At 41.0% G+C, this 17,152-nt stretch overlaps 1 protein-coding gene across 2 annotated transcripts in view; it reads left to right on the top strand.

Moving 5' to 3' along the window:
* Window positions 1–6,395: 6,395 nt before the first annotated feature.
* The window catches only part of LOC134569102 (polypeptide N-acetylgalactosaminyltransferase 6-like), a 66,167-nt gene continuing 55,410 nt past the window's right edge, over window positions 6,396–17,152 (top strand). The window contains exon 1 of one of the 2 annotated variants that reach the window (XM_063428012.1): window positions 6,396–6,420. The gene's annotated coding sequence lies outside the window, so the exon portion shown is untranslated. Of the gene's footprint in view, window positions 6,421–6,512; window positions 6,743–17,152 lie in introns of those variants that run through there. The other variant, XM_063428006.1, reaches the window with a different exon arrangement.

The following is a 17,152-nucleotide window of genomic DNA, read 5'->3' as shown; positions in this document are numbered from 1 at the left end:
TCCTAGACTTTGCTATTAACATGACGTAAAGTCATGATTTTATTAAAAGACACGGAGGCCCCTATCATGCATAACTCTCTTTAATTCTCTCGGCAGCAAACATAGAGAGGAATATAAAAATATATCAAATTGAGAAAAAAACAACAAAAAAACAAACAAAAAGCAACCAATCACATAACAGAGGAAGTGGCTATTAAAGACTTGTGTCTCCCAAGATCCCCCTCTTTCTTGCGAAAACCAAAGACCAACAACCACAAACCAAACTCAGCCACCAAAATCAACAGGAAACCAGATCGGAGCGATAACTTCAAGCTAAAGGGAACAGAAAAAAAATATGGTAATTTCCAAACTCGAATACTCAAAACAATTCTGCTACTTATCAGTCCAAGTATTCAAACCTATAAAACAGAATACATAAGTAATCAATAAATCATGAAACCCAATAAATAGCCAAAAACATATACAAGGAAAATCAAATTCCAAACGGAATACTTACCGTAACATCAAAATGTCGTCCCATCAAACACCCCCATAACAGGGAGGGCGAGTGGGAATAATACTCGCATCCGTGTCATTAATAAAATCATGACTTTACGTCATGTTAATCATAAAATCTGGGAATTTTATTAAAGACACGGAGGCTCCAAGTATGCAAGTTTAAAGCTGAGCCACCACCTGAATTGCAATGTGATTAATCGGTCTGCAGTACAAATCACGGAACGTCGATTCCCGCGACTAATCAGAAGCCCGCAGAATATCCTCAAGACGACAACCAACCGCCGAAGCCTTTGATGCCATGGCTCCACGCACCAGATGAGGCGTAAAAGACGATGTGTCAATGCCTGCCAAGCCAACAAATGCAACGCACCAGCATAGGAGTCGACACCGAAAGAGGAGGGGTCCGGAAGGAAACAAAGGGTGTAAATCCAGTACACTAAGATTGCGTAGAATCCAGATATACATTGAGACACTCCACCGGGCAGAGCACTGGAACTCCCTGGAATCTAGGATAAACAAAGGATTTAGAGATCGACTTCGTCCTCCTGGAGATATTAAATGATATACCCCTGGGATGAAAGTAACGACATCCCAATCAAGTGCCCCAACATTTGACATCCGTTTGCAAGAAATCAGGCAGAACAACATTACCATCTTAGCGGACAGTTGCTTAAGCCTCAGCTCCTGATGGGTACCAAGGCGTCAAGAACTGTAACACCACATTGACGCCCCAAAAAGGCGTAGAATCGAGCAAGGTAAAACCCTTTGAAGAGACAACACACAAAAGGATGTCTCCCGACCGGTGATCCATCTATGAGTCGATGTCCTGCCGAACGGAACAAATTGATGGTGCCTTATGCTTTCCGACTCAAACATGCCAGTGAGGAACTCCAATGGCATATGTAAAAGGGTCAGATATGGGATCCATTGCTTGTCCCACACACACACCAACCAGACCACAGTCGCCACAAAGATCAATAGGCAGATTGAGTTCCAGGTGCCCATGCGTTGCGGAGGAGGTGGATAGTTGCCTGCGGAACGCCTGCAAGATTGCCATTTCCGGTAAACGAGGGAACCACGGTTGTGACCTCCAGAGGAGTGACCAACACCATTGTACAGTCTTGTCGGACCAATTTCAAGAGTGTACGAGTAATCAAGTTGAACGGAGGGAAGACTGCGAATAGTGAAGGCACCTGCTAAGAGTTCAAAACAGTTGATATGAAGCAACGTCACAATCTCTGACCACCTGCCTCCGGTGGACATGCTGCCACAGCGTGAACCCCATCCGTGCTAACTGGCGTTGGATTCGATCACTACATCTGGAATGGACCCAAAGATGGCTGCGCAAGCCAGATCCACTCATCTCTGGAGTCTGTGTCCAACTTCAGTCTCGTCTCATAAGAGAGTGTCCTGATCTGAGGTAGGAGCCTTTTAGGCGTTGAAGGGCATGATAGTGTAGTGGCCCTGGAAAGACAGCCTGGATGGAAGCCGCGAGTAGGCCAATGAGCCTTATCAATTGTCTGATCGACAGATCCGATGCTTGAAGGGCTCGTCTGAGTTCCTTCTTTATGGCTTTTTTTTGGGGTTCTGGGAGATACAGGAACTGCTGGATAGAGTCTAAATCGGAAACCCAAGAATTCCACGGACTGCGCAGGGACCAGCATCGACTTTTCCCAATTGATCAGGAAACCCAAGTTCTAAAGCAAATTGGTCGTCCATGACACTACTGGCTTCATAACCTTAGTGAAGCACCAAGGAGTGGAGGCCAGACTGAAAGGTAGACATATAAACTTGCAGCGCTTTCCTTGCCAGGTAAAATGGAGACTGTGTTCCATGCCAATCGTGACCGTGAAATACACATCCCGTAAGTCCAGTATGGCCAACCAGTTCGATGGCTGGAGGAGATTTCGGAGGCAATGGATGCCCTCCATTTTTAAGTGCTGGCACTGAGACATTGAGAGGATGGAGGTGTATCACAGAGCGAACCCCGCCGCCCTTCTTCGATACTAGGAAAAGGTTGGGAGGAATACAGTAGTTCTTGGATTGCCCCTTTTGCGAGCAACTCTTGAATCTCTGAGCGGAGCAACAACTCCTGTTCATTCAACAGGTTGAGTTCCCTGGGGATATAACATTGAACGGTGCACAGACAGTAAATAGAGATGATAACCCCGTACAGTTTGAAGAACCCAAGCATCCAATGTCGATGTGCTTTCCTGTGGCAAAACTGGGCCAACCTGCCCCCCACCCGCATGTGAGAAGGAGGGGAAAATGGGTACTCAAAATGTCGGCCCAACGTGGCACCCTGAGGGTATCAAGAGTTCCAAGTCCTCATTCTGGACGGGAAGAAGGTCGGAGTTTTGGCATCATGGAATACATGCACAGGGAAGAAAGAGCCTCGATTGGCTTGGAATGAGCCAGGCGGCGGCTCCTGCTACATCCCGCCCCTCCAAAATCCTTTGGAGAAAATACCTTTTTCATATTCGCGTGGGCTTTATCAATTGCCATGAAAGTCTTCTCGTAGGACCCCAGGTCCTTAACGAAATTTTTCCCAAACAGCATGCCCGTAGCCACGGGACCAGGTTCCGACATGGCCATATTCGCCAGTTTAGGGTCGATTTTTAAAGACCAACTCTGACTTACCCGCCTTAGCGGAGTCTAGCAGCTCACAGACCTTGGATAACGTATCCATAATCTTATCCTAATGGCTCTTGAACGAGAAGTCAAGACCTTTCTTGGGCTTACAGCCTGACTTAAGGAATTGGGCAATTTGGGGGTCCACCTCAGAGGTTTTACAGGTTGAACTGGGAGCCTGGGTCTAGGGCATTCTGGGCACAGTTTACTGCAACCTTATTTAGAGAGGGGAGTGTGCATATGAAGCGCTATATATTGAGCAATATGCCCAAGGGGCTCCCACTCAACTGACCAGGGGTGAGGCAGATCATCTGGATCAAATAGGGGTGTACCCTGAGGGTCCAGAATCGCTGTGCCCTTACCCGATGACTGAGCGAAACTACCCTGGGTGGGTGCGGTAGCCCCAGTAGGGGCCGCGGTGCCAGAGGGAATGTCCTCCTCAGTATCAGCCTCATCATAAGAGGCATACTCCATAGCCTCAGAGTCACCCTCCCCACTCCGGTCGGTATCCGACCTCTGCTCACGGGACCTGGCCCGTTTCCACAATCTGGCCATTTTTGCCCGGCCCGGGGCTCTTTTGCATGTTGGGGGTGTGCCATCTTTGACCGCCTCAAGCGTGTCCATCATGGCAGGCAGTACCTGCATCGAGGAGTGGGAGGTTAGGTGTTTCACCATAACTTTAGGTGTGGCAGGGGCAGAAGGAGACCTAGTACCCAGGAGGGCAGGGGCAGCTGCCGAGGACAGCAAAAGGGCCTGCACCAACATCTGGGATAGCGATGAAGACACCGCTCCCATGGCAGAGGTAAAGGCTCTCTGAATAGATGAGGCCATAGTGGAGTCCAGCAGGGCCTGAAACTTCTCAGAGGTCATATTATCCTCAGCCTGCACTTGTTGGAACTCATTGAGCTGGCCTTCAGGCCCATCGCCCTTAACCTGCATGATGCAAGGTAAGTATGAAAATGGGTGACAGAGTGCAAACCAAATTCCCAAGAATTAAACTAAGGGTTAAATAACCCACAGAGAAAAAAAACAGATAAATAAAACAAGAACCTGACTGGTGTTGTGCTCAGGGGTCCCAGTAACCGAGAGGACCGCACAGCAGTCGTACCGGGTGTTAGCAGGAAAAACGTGAGTAAGCTCTGTCCTCAAAATGGTCCCTGCATGAGGAAAACCAGCCGCGGCCTGTTCACAGCAGGGGGAGGGAGCCGCGTGCAACAATACACATGCGGTCTGCCCGGACGGCAAACAAGAGCCGTAGCCTACAGGAACGAGGGCCAGCTGCTGCCCACGGGGATGGAGACGTCGGGCAGCCCACCCAGAGGTCACCACGCTATCGCAGGGGTGGGGAGGAGAGGGAAGGGGTCCGGCAGGGGACACAGCCTGTCCGCGAGAGACCCAAAAGAAAGGCACACCACACATCTGTACAACAAGCAAGATGCAAGTAAAAAAAAAAAAAAAAAAAGGAATTACAAATACAAATATCAATAAACAGTACAGAAGATGAAGCAATAATCATAGGAAATTAATGAGAATACTTAGCTGGTCTGAGGGAGCAGCAAAGAAAGAGAGGGATCTTGGGAGACACAAGCCTTTTATAGTCACTTCCTCTGTTATGTGATTGGTCTCTTATGTTACTATACAGTTTTTTCTCAATGTGATATATTTATATTCCTCTATCTTTGCTTCTGAGGGAATTAAAGAAAGTTTTGCATAGTAGAAGCCTCCGTGTCTTTAATAAAATCATACTACACTAGATCATTCTCAGATCTGCATAATACCCAAGTATATATATATATATATATATATATATATATATATATATATATATATATATAAAATTTTCGTGTAGGGGGCACTTATTAATACCCTGCAACAATAGGGACAAAAAGAGCCCTCTAGTGGTCAGTTAAATGCCTTGTCCCCCATGATAAATGACAAGAAAAATAAAGCCAAGAGTAGTCTATATTGGACCATCAACTAAACAGTGCTCTGGACTTAAAAAAAAAAAAAAAAAAAAAAGTGTAATCACTGTATTGGTATAATCCTGGGTTAGGTAGCCTGTAGGGCTAAGCCGCTGCTTAAGAAGCATAGCATTGTCCAAAATGTCTTGGTATGCTGAAGCATTCAGATTTGCCTCCACTGGAAGCCCCTGGAACACATTATCATTTTACCTCCTCCACCAAACTTTACAGTGGGCACAATGCAGTCAGGTACTACTGGCATCTGCCAAACAAAGAAAATTATTTGTCACCCCACAGAACACGTTTCCACTGCTTTAGAGTCCAGTGGAGGCGTACTTTACACCACTTGTTCCAACGCTTGCCACTGTACATGGTGATGTGAGGCTTGCATGCAGCTGCTCGGCCGTGTAAAACCATTCCATGAAGCTCCCGTCACACAGCTTTTGTGTGGATATTAATGCCAGTGAAAATTTGGAACTCTTCAGCTATGGAATCAGCAGAGTGTTGGTGACTTTAACACACCCGCTCTTTGACTCTACATGGTCTTACGCTTTGTGACTGATCTGCGGCTGTTCCTAAACACTTCCGTTTTCCAATAATATCACTTACAGTTTGCTGTGGAATATCTAGCAGGGATGAAATTTCGCAGACTGACTTATTACAAAGGTGGCATCCTATCACCAATGCATTGACCTTCTCAGAACAACGCATTCTTTTCACAAATGTTTGTAATTGTAGAACTCGTGGCTAGATGTCTGATTTTATACACCTGTGACAATGAGACTGATTGAAATACCTGAATTCGATAATTAAGAGGTGTGTCCCGATACTTTTGTCCATATAGTGTATGTTGGCTGGTACTTTGAGAGAACCCTAATCCTAAACTAAAAATATACAACCAAACAATGTTTCTTTTCTTTTAATCCAATGTATAGAGAGCTGCTGTTCTATACCAAATATCTATTTGGCAGTTTTGTTTTTCTTTTTATTATTTTATTCACATGCAATTTGTGTAAAGTTAGTGACTACTACTGATGATTTTCTACATTCAATGTGGTAAATAATCTTGCATTTATTGCCATGGGGAAAGATGATCAAGTCTCACATTCCCAGCTAACCTTCTCTATGAATTCAGACTGCTTCCCTGTAAAATGTTACTTTAATAAGATCCTTTAATTAAAGGGGCAGTAAAATGATCATCCTGCACTAGCCATTCCATGCAGCAAACTCTCCAGCTTTAGGACCCAGGCGAGCCCCGTCCTGCCTCCCACTAGGATACACCTGTTTGGATGCTCGATGAATGTCCCATGAGTCCGCCTTCTCCAAGCAGGTAACGCTTTGTCTTTTCTTGTTCTCCTATTATATATATTTTTTTGCTCCTCCTGTGAGCTGAAAACGCCACCTCCTTCATGCACTAACACTAGATCATTTCCTGAATGACTTAAGTGTGGTTAAGATCAGCAGCAGTCTGAGAGGTAACTGACAGCCCAGACACTTGTTACTCTGCAAGTTCCTCTGTCATTTCCTTGTGTCCTCTAGCTATATCGCCCAGATCCATCCATTTCACCCTGTCCCATCATCTGGGCTGTCTGCATACCTGCCTCACTCCCACTGCCCCCCCCCCCCAAGTGCCTCTAAGTTGAAGACAAAAGGTAAGATGACCCTCACCTATTACCTCATTGCTTCTTTGTTCTAACAGTGGCTTTAGCTCGAACACATGCAAATTTAACCTCTTTACTTCCTGAGAAGATTGCAACATTTTTTCAGAGTTCTGTTCTTCCTCTTCTGGTAGCCTTGAAGCTGATAGTTACAGATACAAATTAAGCACATGCCAATCTGTCACTGGGGAAAAATAAATTAAGAAATCGCACTGTAAAATTAATAAAAGCTGGATTTGTGTTAATGTTTGACTTGTTGCCCTGCTCTGTGTAGGTGTTTGTATGTCGGTGTGATTTATGGAGTGTGTTCTTTTGATTTAGTGAAAAGTTACCTTGTGTCATTTATTAAGCGAGCTCTCATCAATTTAAAGTGAGATACTAAACGACCTGTTTGGGAGGATACTGACAGACTGTGATACACAGTATCTGCTTTGGAAGTTCAGTTGGTGGAGACAGTTATTAAGCATAGCGTTTTTATATTTTGTTGTAGTGTGTAATAATTATAGTAGGTATGTGGGGGTGGGGTCAGGTGTGCTTTAATTCTCTGCTGTTATTTGGGAATTGTGTAGTGTACCAGCATGAATTTATACACGACACGAACTATGTACAGGTGGGGAGTACCTCAGGTACATGTGAGTTTCTATAATACTGTAACATTACTTGCATGGCTTATGTAGTGCAGTTTCCTAACATACTGATTGAGAGCCCTGGGTTATTCAATACCTTTTTTGTAGAACTGGTTACAGTTGTGTATGTATATTAACCACTTATTTATTGTTTTTAGTAATTATATATATATATTATAGTACGGTCTGCATAGAAAATAATGGGGGGATGTGCAGTTGTACTGTATGGCACCCCTGCTGGATGTACACCCCTCTTCTCTTTTATCTGTGACATGACCATTGTGTAAAGCTATGCAAGTTTTCTTTACAGACAGGCAATCTCTTTAAATGTGACTGATAGCCAGGTGCAGTGCTGGCTAACCTTTGCCATTGCAGCTGTTCTGGACCACTTGACTCCATGATATTCAGCATCCTGGAAAATGCAATCTAGTATTACCTGAAACAACTTTCTGATATTAAGTATAGGATGCATCCCTGGTGCCTAGAAGTGGTTATGATGGACCCTCTGCTTCTTCAGCAAAGGTTCAGTGTTTGCAGGAATTTACAATAACAAAGGAGGACAATAAATTCAATTATATTCATACATTTGCAAATAAATATATGTTCTTCACTGAGGTTTTAAAAAAAAAAAATTGTAATTGAAATATAAAAAGCATACAGTGTGATTACACTGTTGGACGTTTTGTGTTTAAAGTAAATAATAAAATAAGGGATATGCAAACCTATACTTACAATGATTTTACTACATAAAGAAACCTGGGGATATTGGCTGTAGGGTAGTCCCTTCTCGGTTTGTTGCAGCTATGGCAACCAGCGTATTCTGCTTTGCAAATTTGCTGAGATCTCCTTGATGTTCACGGTGGTTAGATTCCAACTGACTTCAATAGGGAGTCGAGCTTGCAGTCTATCCTGTCTTCAGCTACTTGCCATGGGCTTTCTATGGGCTTGCTGTTAAACTTGGCAAGATTCCATCAGGCTGAGAGACTGTGCCAAGTCAGAATGAGCAGGGCCTGTGCATCTCCAGTGGGAATACCTGAGAATTAATCCATGAACGCGCTTTGTATATCTGGTCATTTACGGATACGTGTCCATAGAGCTGTCCAGCAAATTACATTGTTTATAAAGCTACTTTCGTGTGGGTATTATTAAAACATTATAAATCATATTAATATTATAGCGTCAGCAAATGCTGCAGCGCTGTACAATGGGTGGACTAACAGATACATAATTGTAACGGACAAGTTGGACACACAGGAACAGAAGGGTTGAGGGCCCTGCTCAATGCGCTTACATGCTAAAGGGAGTGGGGCACAAAGGGTAAAGGTATATAGCTTGACCCATTCATTTATTATCATTTCATATAGCGCCAAGATATTCTCAGCGCTTTACAATTATAAAATGGGGAGAGTTTACAACAAATAAGTTTACATACGGAATATGATAAGAAGGCCCTGCTAAAACGAGCTTACAAGTCATTCACATGGAATTATGTGCATCTTATATCATAAAGCACATAGTGTGTTGGTCATTAAGGGGTTACATTCTAACTTGGCAGTTGTGGTTGTGTGCATGTGTGGCTTTTTTTTTTTTTCTTTCAATATAATTTATTTCAATCCATTCAATCCTATATGTCTTATGTTTGTAGAATAAATATGGTGAAACACAGTGTAGTCTCTGTCCTCCTCACACTTTTTTTATATAATGCAGTGCCTTAGTCTGTATCTCCTTGCTCAGGGGAAACACAGAAGTATAACATAAAATGCTTTTCTGATCCCAGGTAAGAAAGGGGCGAGGGATAAGAGAAAACATCAATTTTTTATTATTGTACACAAGTTTCTAAGTTTGAATACTGTGATAGACAACTAATGCCTGAATGAAAACTGCCATGACAGATCGCATGCCGTCTTTCCTGTGGTTTCAGATTTGGTGGGAAAAGGGTCTACATGATAGATAGATAGATAGATATAGATAGAGATATATATATATATATATATATATCTCTATCTTGGTCTCTCCGCTCTGCCCATGACTTCTCCTGTTCACTGCTTGTACCCGTATGGGCAACTCACGCTTGCAGGACTTCTCTTGGGTGGCTCCCTTCTTATGGATTAGCCTGCCTACCGCCATCAGACTCTCCCCTAGTCTTCAATCGTTTAAAAGTGCCTTTAAACCCATCTCTTTAGGAAAGTTTATGGTCTCCTGGAGTAGCCTCTACCTCACATACCTGTCTCTTGCTCTCTCCTAAAGGGCAGCACTCTACTCGCTCTGCTTCACTCCCACCTTATTTGATTGCTACTTCCTGTCCTAATGTGTCTTATACCCCACCTCCTATAGACTGTACGCTCGTTTGAGCAGGGTCCCCTTCTACCTATCGTTCCTGTACGTTTTCTTGTAATTGTCCCATTTATAGTTAAATCCCCTAGTTTAATCCTCTTATAATATTGTAAAGCGCTACGGAATCTGTTGGCGCTATATAAATGGCAATAATAATATCGGTGATGCCACTTGAACTCACATCAGGCTTACTTAGAGCTGCCAAAGACCTAGTGAAATAGCGATGCACATACTACACTACACATAGATCTATAAATACAAACACAAACCTAACTGCTTGGAGCTTCTAAATGCCACACAATACAGGGAGCCCAACAACACTGAAAATATTTTTTCTCCATAATGTGAAGTGTTTATATAACTATATCACAGAGTTCCACAGCTATAAAACTCAGTGACGTACTATGTAAGTTAATGTATCACAGGCCTGTAGCTCACCCTAAACCGCAATAAAACTAACATGTCTATTCTATCATACTCTATATCCATTTAGGAACTTCCCTAAATGACTGACCACCACGTTTAGTTTAGTGGGCCTGCCTGTATGTGGATTACTATTTCCACTGTGACTGTGTGTGTGTGTGTTTGTTCAGGTTCAGCCTAACCACACAATTTTTTTTTTTTATTTTTTATTTTTTTATTTGGCTGAAATCATTCACTGAGAGCTGGGACTGCAAGAAAGCGTTTTAAAGTGATTTGCACCCATCAAAGATTCAGACTGCACTCCATCACTACCACCCTCTATCAGCATTAACATGATTTAATTTTTATTTAATATATTGCTGAGCAGGTAATATTGAATGAAAATTACACTGCAGTTTTTCAAGGAGGGACACATAAGGGAGCAATGAGCAGAGAGGCTACCAGGCCCACTGTAGCAACAACGAGAAATAGACGGGAATCTTAATCACGACAGAAACCGGACTCCAGAATTATGCCGATAATTATAGGACTGGCATCCTGAATCTAATTTGAATTTAACCTAAAGCTATCGCACATGTTTATTCAAGCTAAATGCACGTTGACCTCCTTTAGAGCAGGGGCTTTGACCAGTCTCTCCCCTGCTTTTAAAGTGTCAATGGTCATTTTTGGTTCGGGTTTAGTTGTGATAAGCAGTCATGACCTGGGAGCCAAAAATTAGGCAACTGTGAGATGGTGGCACAGTACGTAATGTCAGTATAGCTGTGTACATCAATCTGCATTGATTTTATTAATCCTGGACTCACAAACAAATCATGATGTGTAGACTCAGACAGTGATAGAAAATCTTTTAAACTATTTAGAACCTGCCACAACTCGCATTCCAGTGAATTACTCATTTGTATCACTTTGTAGTGGGTGTAAAAAATATATATATATATATTTTACCTTCCCATTATAAAAGCGTAAGTTTCACATTTACTTTATCTCTGTTTTGGCCTCCTCTTCTGATGTATGTAAAGTGGATATTCCCATTCTGCATTCGATATATATCAGTCCTGTCCCTATTTGGGAAAATTGGCAGAGGGTGCCAGATGATCTCAGGCCATGAATATTGTACAAAGATGACATCACTAATATGAAAATGGAAAATGTAGCATTTGCTATTTTGGAAATGGAGGCCGGACCAGAGAGGTCTTGGGCACCCAGAGCTGTTTCACATCCTTTGAAAACAGTTTGACTACTTACCATGGGACAATGCCAAGGCAATCCAGTTACAATAAATACGTTGGTGTATTTTAGGGGTTATGGAGCCTAGACGTTATATTATTTATTACATTTTTAATACATCTCTAATTCAGACATGCTTCCAGGTCTGCTACTTTCACATTGAAATTTAGAAATTCACCTTGAATTCTCACTTTAGTGTATAACACTGTATATATCATTTAAAACCCTATAATACAAACACGAATATGAACAGAATGAAATCACAACAGCAAAAACGTATGGATCAACAGCAAAAACATGTGAGGAAGGCTGAACTTGATGGACGCACGTCTCTTTTCAGCTATGTAACTATGTATGTAACAATAATGAGAAGATAAACATACTAGCATTTTGTTTTTTTCCATTGTCAATGACATGACACCACCATACAAGCACACTGACACACCATTATCAAGAACATTTCTGCAGGTATGTGTAAAAGGAATGTCACTTTGCAATAATTTGTATCATATGGCTTTCACCATGTCACAGATTGGTTAATTGACCACCTCTGTGGTCATTCCAACTCAGGGAAGACCACACAGGAAGAACTGCTAAAGCACTCTCTGGGGCCTGGTTTCCCAACCTGTGATACACGTTCCCCAGTGGGTACAGACAAGAAGAGCTAAAGGTAACCCAAGAGTTAGCAGACTGTTTGCCTTAGGCCCCCCCAGGAGGCTGCCAGCCTAAAGCAGGGTAGCACCTGGAAGGCTGTAGCCGGGCGGCGATGGAGCTGTAATCTCTATGCTCTTCCAGCAGACTTAAATATCAGTGTCTACACTCTTCATTTGGAATTTAAATCAATAGAAATTACTTTCTCAAGGCAGGGGTACTCAGGAACTTTTTGTTAGACCTGCAGGAGTTCTTTTCCGTTAAGGTTTGGGGAACACTATTTGGCACAGCACTAGTTTTTCCTAATACACTCTGCTCTTGCGAAAGATCTGGTGTCCCAAAATGCAGGAAACCATCCCAGTGAGGCAGGAGGCCATATTTGGGAGGATCCTGTCCTGGGACTGATGGCAGATATTACTTTCTTGTAAACTTGGAGAGTGACACCATGTTTGGATTCTGTGCCTGTCTGGGACCGCAGCTGCAAGGACAGAAATAGGCAACCTTCGGCACTCCAGATGTTGTGGACTACATCCCACATAATGCTCTTACACCCATAATGCTGGCAAAGCATCATGGGAGGTGTAGTCCAAAACATCTGGAGTGCCGAAGGTTGACTGCCTGTACTAGGGCATTAAGCTGATACCCTGCATCTAGGGCTTTGAACATTTTGTAGAAAACTGGACCTTTTTTTTATTATTATTATTATTATTTTTATTATTATTATTATTCTTATTAAGTACACCTTCTCCTTACATTATGTAAGTACCTTTGCTCAGAGACCTCTTTGAGTTTTGACCAGGGCAACATCCTAAAAGGGGCAACCCCCTGCCGCACATGTTGATTCCTTCTCGAACTACAGAGAGTGGGTGCTATCACGAACGCACCCGACTTCAAGAGTGCGCGTGATGTAGGTGTGGTGGTGAAAGGGTTAAAGTTAACTATTTGTCTGCATAAGACCGGAAATAATGACCACATCCCCCTTAACATCAAACACACTTAAACATAATAATATAACTATTACTATTTTAACGCTGCCACCACCAAGACTTATTTATAAATGGGGTGCTTTAGTCACCCAGGTAAATCAATAAGAAAAACTCACTGAATACAACTTAGCACAATATTTAGGGAATTGCAAATATACTAATTGGTCTCTTCATGTAATGTGATTCTTAACAGGACAAAGGCAGAATTTAATAAAGGAATATTTATTATGAGCAAAAAATAGTCACTGTGCATACAAAAATCTAGATGACAATCAAAATTATTTACATTACCCCTTCTGTCATCTGACCTTTCATACAATTAAATTAACCCCTTTAGAACTTGACAATATTCCATCTCTACCAGGCAGGCACTATCCAGATTACATTAAAGGATAATATTCCATAGTGCAATAACAAAAGATGCACCCTGGGTGTGACAGGTGCCACCATTAAAGATTATATTTCTGTAACCGCTGTCTTTTCCTGTGAAGTCTCTTTCTTTCTAAACAAGGCTGGGCTCACTATCCACTGCTGGGTGGAGGGGGCTAATAAGAGCCGAGATGGGCAGGTGGCCTCAGAGATGCAAGGGATGAAAATAATAACATTTACTAGTGCTTTATGCCCAGCAAATATGCATGTGATGTAAGAAAATTAATGCAAATCCAATGACATTTATATGCTTTTTTTTTTTTTTTAAGCCTGGAAAAATACATAAACTGTTATCACATTAACGTTGATCCCATGGGTTTCAGGCCCAGTTGGTTGCTTGTGTTTATTTTTAAACTATATTTATGGTCTGATCCACCATGCTTTTTGGGCTTGTATTACATCACCATGCTGTATAGTGGTATATGAAAGGTGATGCCATGCAGTAAATAAAATTATTGCATTTTAAGAAGTCACTCCTAGAATAATAGAAATTCTGCTACATCCCCCATAATGCACTTCTCATAAACTGCCTTGTAGCCTGTAGAAGCAATATATGTCCATGGATAAAAAAATGGTGGATCTGGCAACATTAGCAATACCTCTCTCTCTCTCTCTGTAGTTGGGATAGCCTAAATTATAAATACATCACTGCTCAAAGTGATTCTATTGTGTTAGGAATGCAAAGTAGTGCCCTCCACCCCTCCAGCATTTAAAGGGTAAAAAAAAAAACACAGAAAAAAAACAAATTTAAAAAAAAAAATATATATATATATATATATATATATATATTTTCTCTCCCGATTCCAGCACCAATGTCCTATGGTGTTCGGTTGACCCTTCGCTTCCTCCGACGTCATCAACATTCCATGGGACTGTCATATAATGGACAATCCTTTAAAATTAAATAATTTAATGTTAGGAATATGTGAAATGATCCTAAACATCAAATTGTGTAACATTCGTAGAATAATAATTTTTTTTGTCCTCTATTGTATTTTAAAAAGCTTTGCTGACTATATTATAATCTCCCAGTATATTTCTTATGAAATCACCTTTGGCTAAATTGATGTTTTATTTTCTACTGACATTTTGAATATTTGCTTCTTGGTTTCTCTTTGATACATATTTAAGATGTGATACAGTTGTTCTTTAAATACAATTTGCCTTGATCATTATTCCAAGATGGATCATTTGCAACTGTTTCATACTTGTTTGTCTGTGACAGTTGCTGCAGGCAGTTTTTAGGTGTCTTAAAATGTTTTTTTTTTTTTGGATAGCTATTAAAGTGTTGACCTAATCTTTACGTGTAATTACAAGAGTACTGATATCTAAATTGTTTCAGAATGCCACGTCATATATTAGAAATGTTATAATTGACATTGATGCTGCTCAGAATAACCTTCATAGTTGACATCAGCACTTTTTTCATTTTATTAATCCTGATGTTTAAGTGAAAATAAATAAAGGGAAAAAAAATATTTTAATGCTTCTGTCAATAGTTTAATCTGACAATGGTTTCATTTTTACACTACAGTGTATTTACATTAGAAGGGCTTATCTCTTGGTCTGTTAATTGCAATTTAATAATATAGGAGGCTGCTCTTGGCAGGCTATCAACAGAGCAAGAGGCAAAGACCATAAAATAAAGGAAGCTAAACAATTTCTGTTCATTTTCAGGAAGTGTGTTAGAAGGCTGTGTGAGTCTCTATAAGGGTGTGCATGTGGTTAGGGCTGCATAAACAGCCTTTAGTAAGTAACCCTGAGAGTGAGGTGTTTTTTTTGTAATTTTTTAATTTTTTTTGTGTGCCAAAATAAATAAATTATATATTGTCATATTTTTCCAATTAAAATATCAGCATACAGGAAGTTGACTGAATAGTACAAATCGATAAATAAATGTCACTGACTAATAATTGTCCACCTTTTGTAGAAAACTCTTATATTGTGGTGGCTGGTAAGACCTTATTTGAATATGTGTGGGAGCCTGAATAAGGAGTTATGTGGAAATAAGATCAGTGTCATTATGCGCACTTTGTGATGTGATAAAAATGCACAAGCACTAATGCCCATGGAAATAGTTTTGTGTTTGTGAAAATGTTTTATCTGGTTCCTGTGTGGAAAAGGTACTGGGTGTGTTTTATTTATTTATATATATCACAATCATAGACTTTAAAATACAAAGCCGAAATAAATAAATACACTTTTATATATAATTTGTTTTTTAATAAATATATATATATATATATATATATATATATATATATATATATATATATATATATATATATATATATATATATATATATATATATGTGTGTGTGTGTGTATTTATTTATTTCGGCTTTGTATTTTAAAGTCTATGATTGTTTGGTTTTCTGTAAAAAAAACATGTCTGCAATTACACTAATTTCTGGGTGTGTTTCCTGAGGCTCCTAAGGAAGATTATTACTTACCTAGTCCACAAGCCATTATTTTTGCTAGCACAGATATTCTTGATAACTTATACCATAATTCTAGGCTTAAAGGCGTGTCTGTGCTATATAGATAAACAAGGACTTCTGTTGCTTATTTAAAGTGACATTGTTACTTGTGGGCATTTTTAGCATAGACTCAAGGTGATGTGGAGGTGGGTGGGGATTGAGCAGATATGCATATATACCATTTTATAGGGACACTCCACTGGCCAAATACAACATAATTAAAAACGACTGTTTAGTGGATATATCCCAAGTACAAACATGCAGTGTGGCGAAACCGACCTCGCCACGTGTCCTTGGAGGGAGCTGATTGCCCGCCTCTTGCCTTTGGACTATGGACCAGACTTTATGGGAATGTGATACCCCAGATAGCCATACCATGGAGCCTATTCATATAATGAAAGACTATGGGAAAGACTTTAGCTCCATGGCAATTGTACTGTGTGAGTAGGATCTGCGCGCTATTCGGTAGTTTTGTGCGTGCAGATCCCAGCTATCTGGGGATAGGTGAAATGTCTGTGTGTTATGTGTAAATGTGACTTTATGTATTTTAAAGTGTTTTATGTTGTTTTGCAACCATGTGGTTAATGGAGTCTGCCTTTAGTCCTGGGTAATTGGATTACTTCTCCAATTAACTCCAGGGCAGAAGGGAGGAAACCAGGGTGCATTGTGGGGATGTTTTTCTGCCAGCCAGAAAGGAACAAAAGATACTTTTAGTAACTTTTTAACCCCTGGTCGGATTCATGCCATTTTTTAATATGTTGTTCCCCTGAATGGATTGATTGTGGATATGTATTTTTATGTGAATGTGATGTATGGTTTTAAAGTTATGAAAGTTGTGTAAAAGTATATGTTACACTGTATGCATAATGGGATTATGTGTCACACTAAGGGGAGGGGATGTGTGGGAGGTAACATCTATGTCATTGGTTCTTTTATGCCTCCCCCTGGGTGTGGCCTGTATGTGTGAGTTGGAAATAAAAGCCAGGCTGGATGAGCCAGTCCAGAGTTCCTGTTTTACCCTCAAAGTGATGTGTCGTCTCATTATTGGGGGAGGATTTATTGTATGCTGTTCCAGTTGACTGCTAGGAGTACAAGCCTATTCGTATGGTTCCTATTCAACTGTCTACAGCATTCAGAGGCTTGAGAAGATTCATATGCTGAATCGGTTCGGTGATTGTGGTGTCGGCTAGAGTGCTTGGAGTCCTCAGGAAGCACTAGGAGCATCCTTTAACGGAGGTACTCAGTCGG

Source organism: Pelobates fuscus, chromosome 1 (genome assembly GCF_036172605.1).
Source record: "Pelobates fuscus isolate aPelFus1 chromosome 1, aPelFus1.pri, whole genome shotgun sequence".
Taxonomy (NCBI): domain Eukaryota; kingdom Metazoa; phylum Chordata; class Amphibia; order Anura; family Pelobatidae; genus Pelobates; species Pelobates fuscus.
The sequence above is the reverse complement of the archived record's forward strand: the minus strand, read 5'-3'. Positions and strand labels throughout refer to the sequence as shown.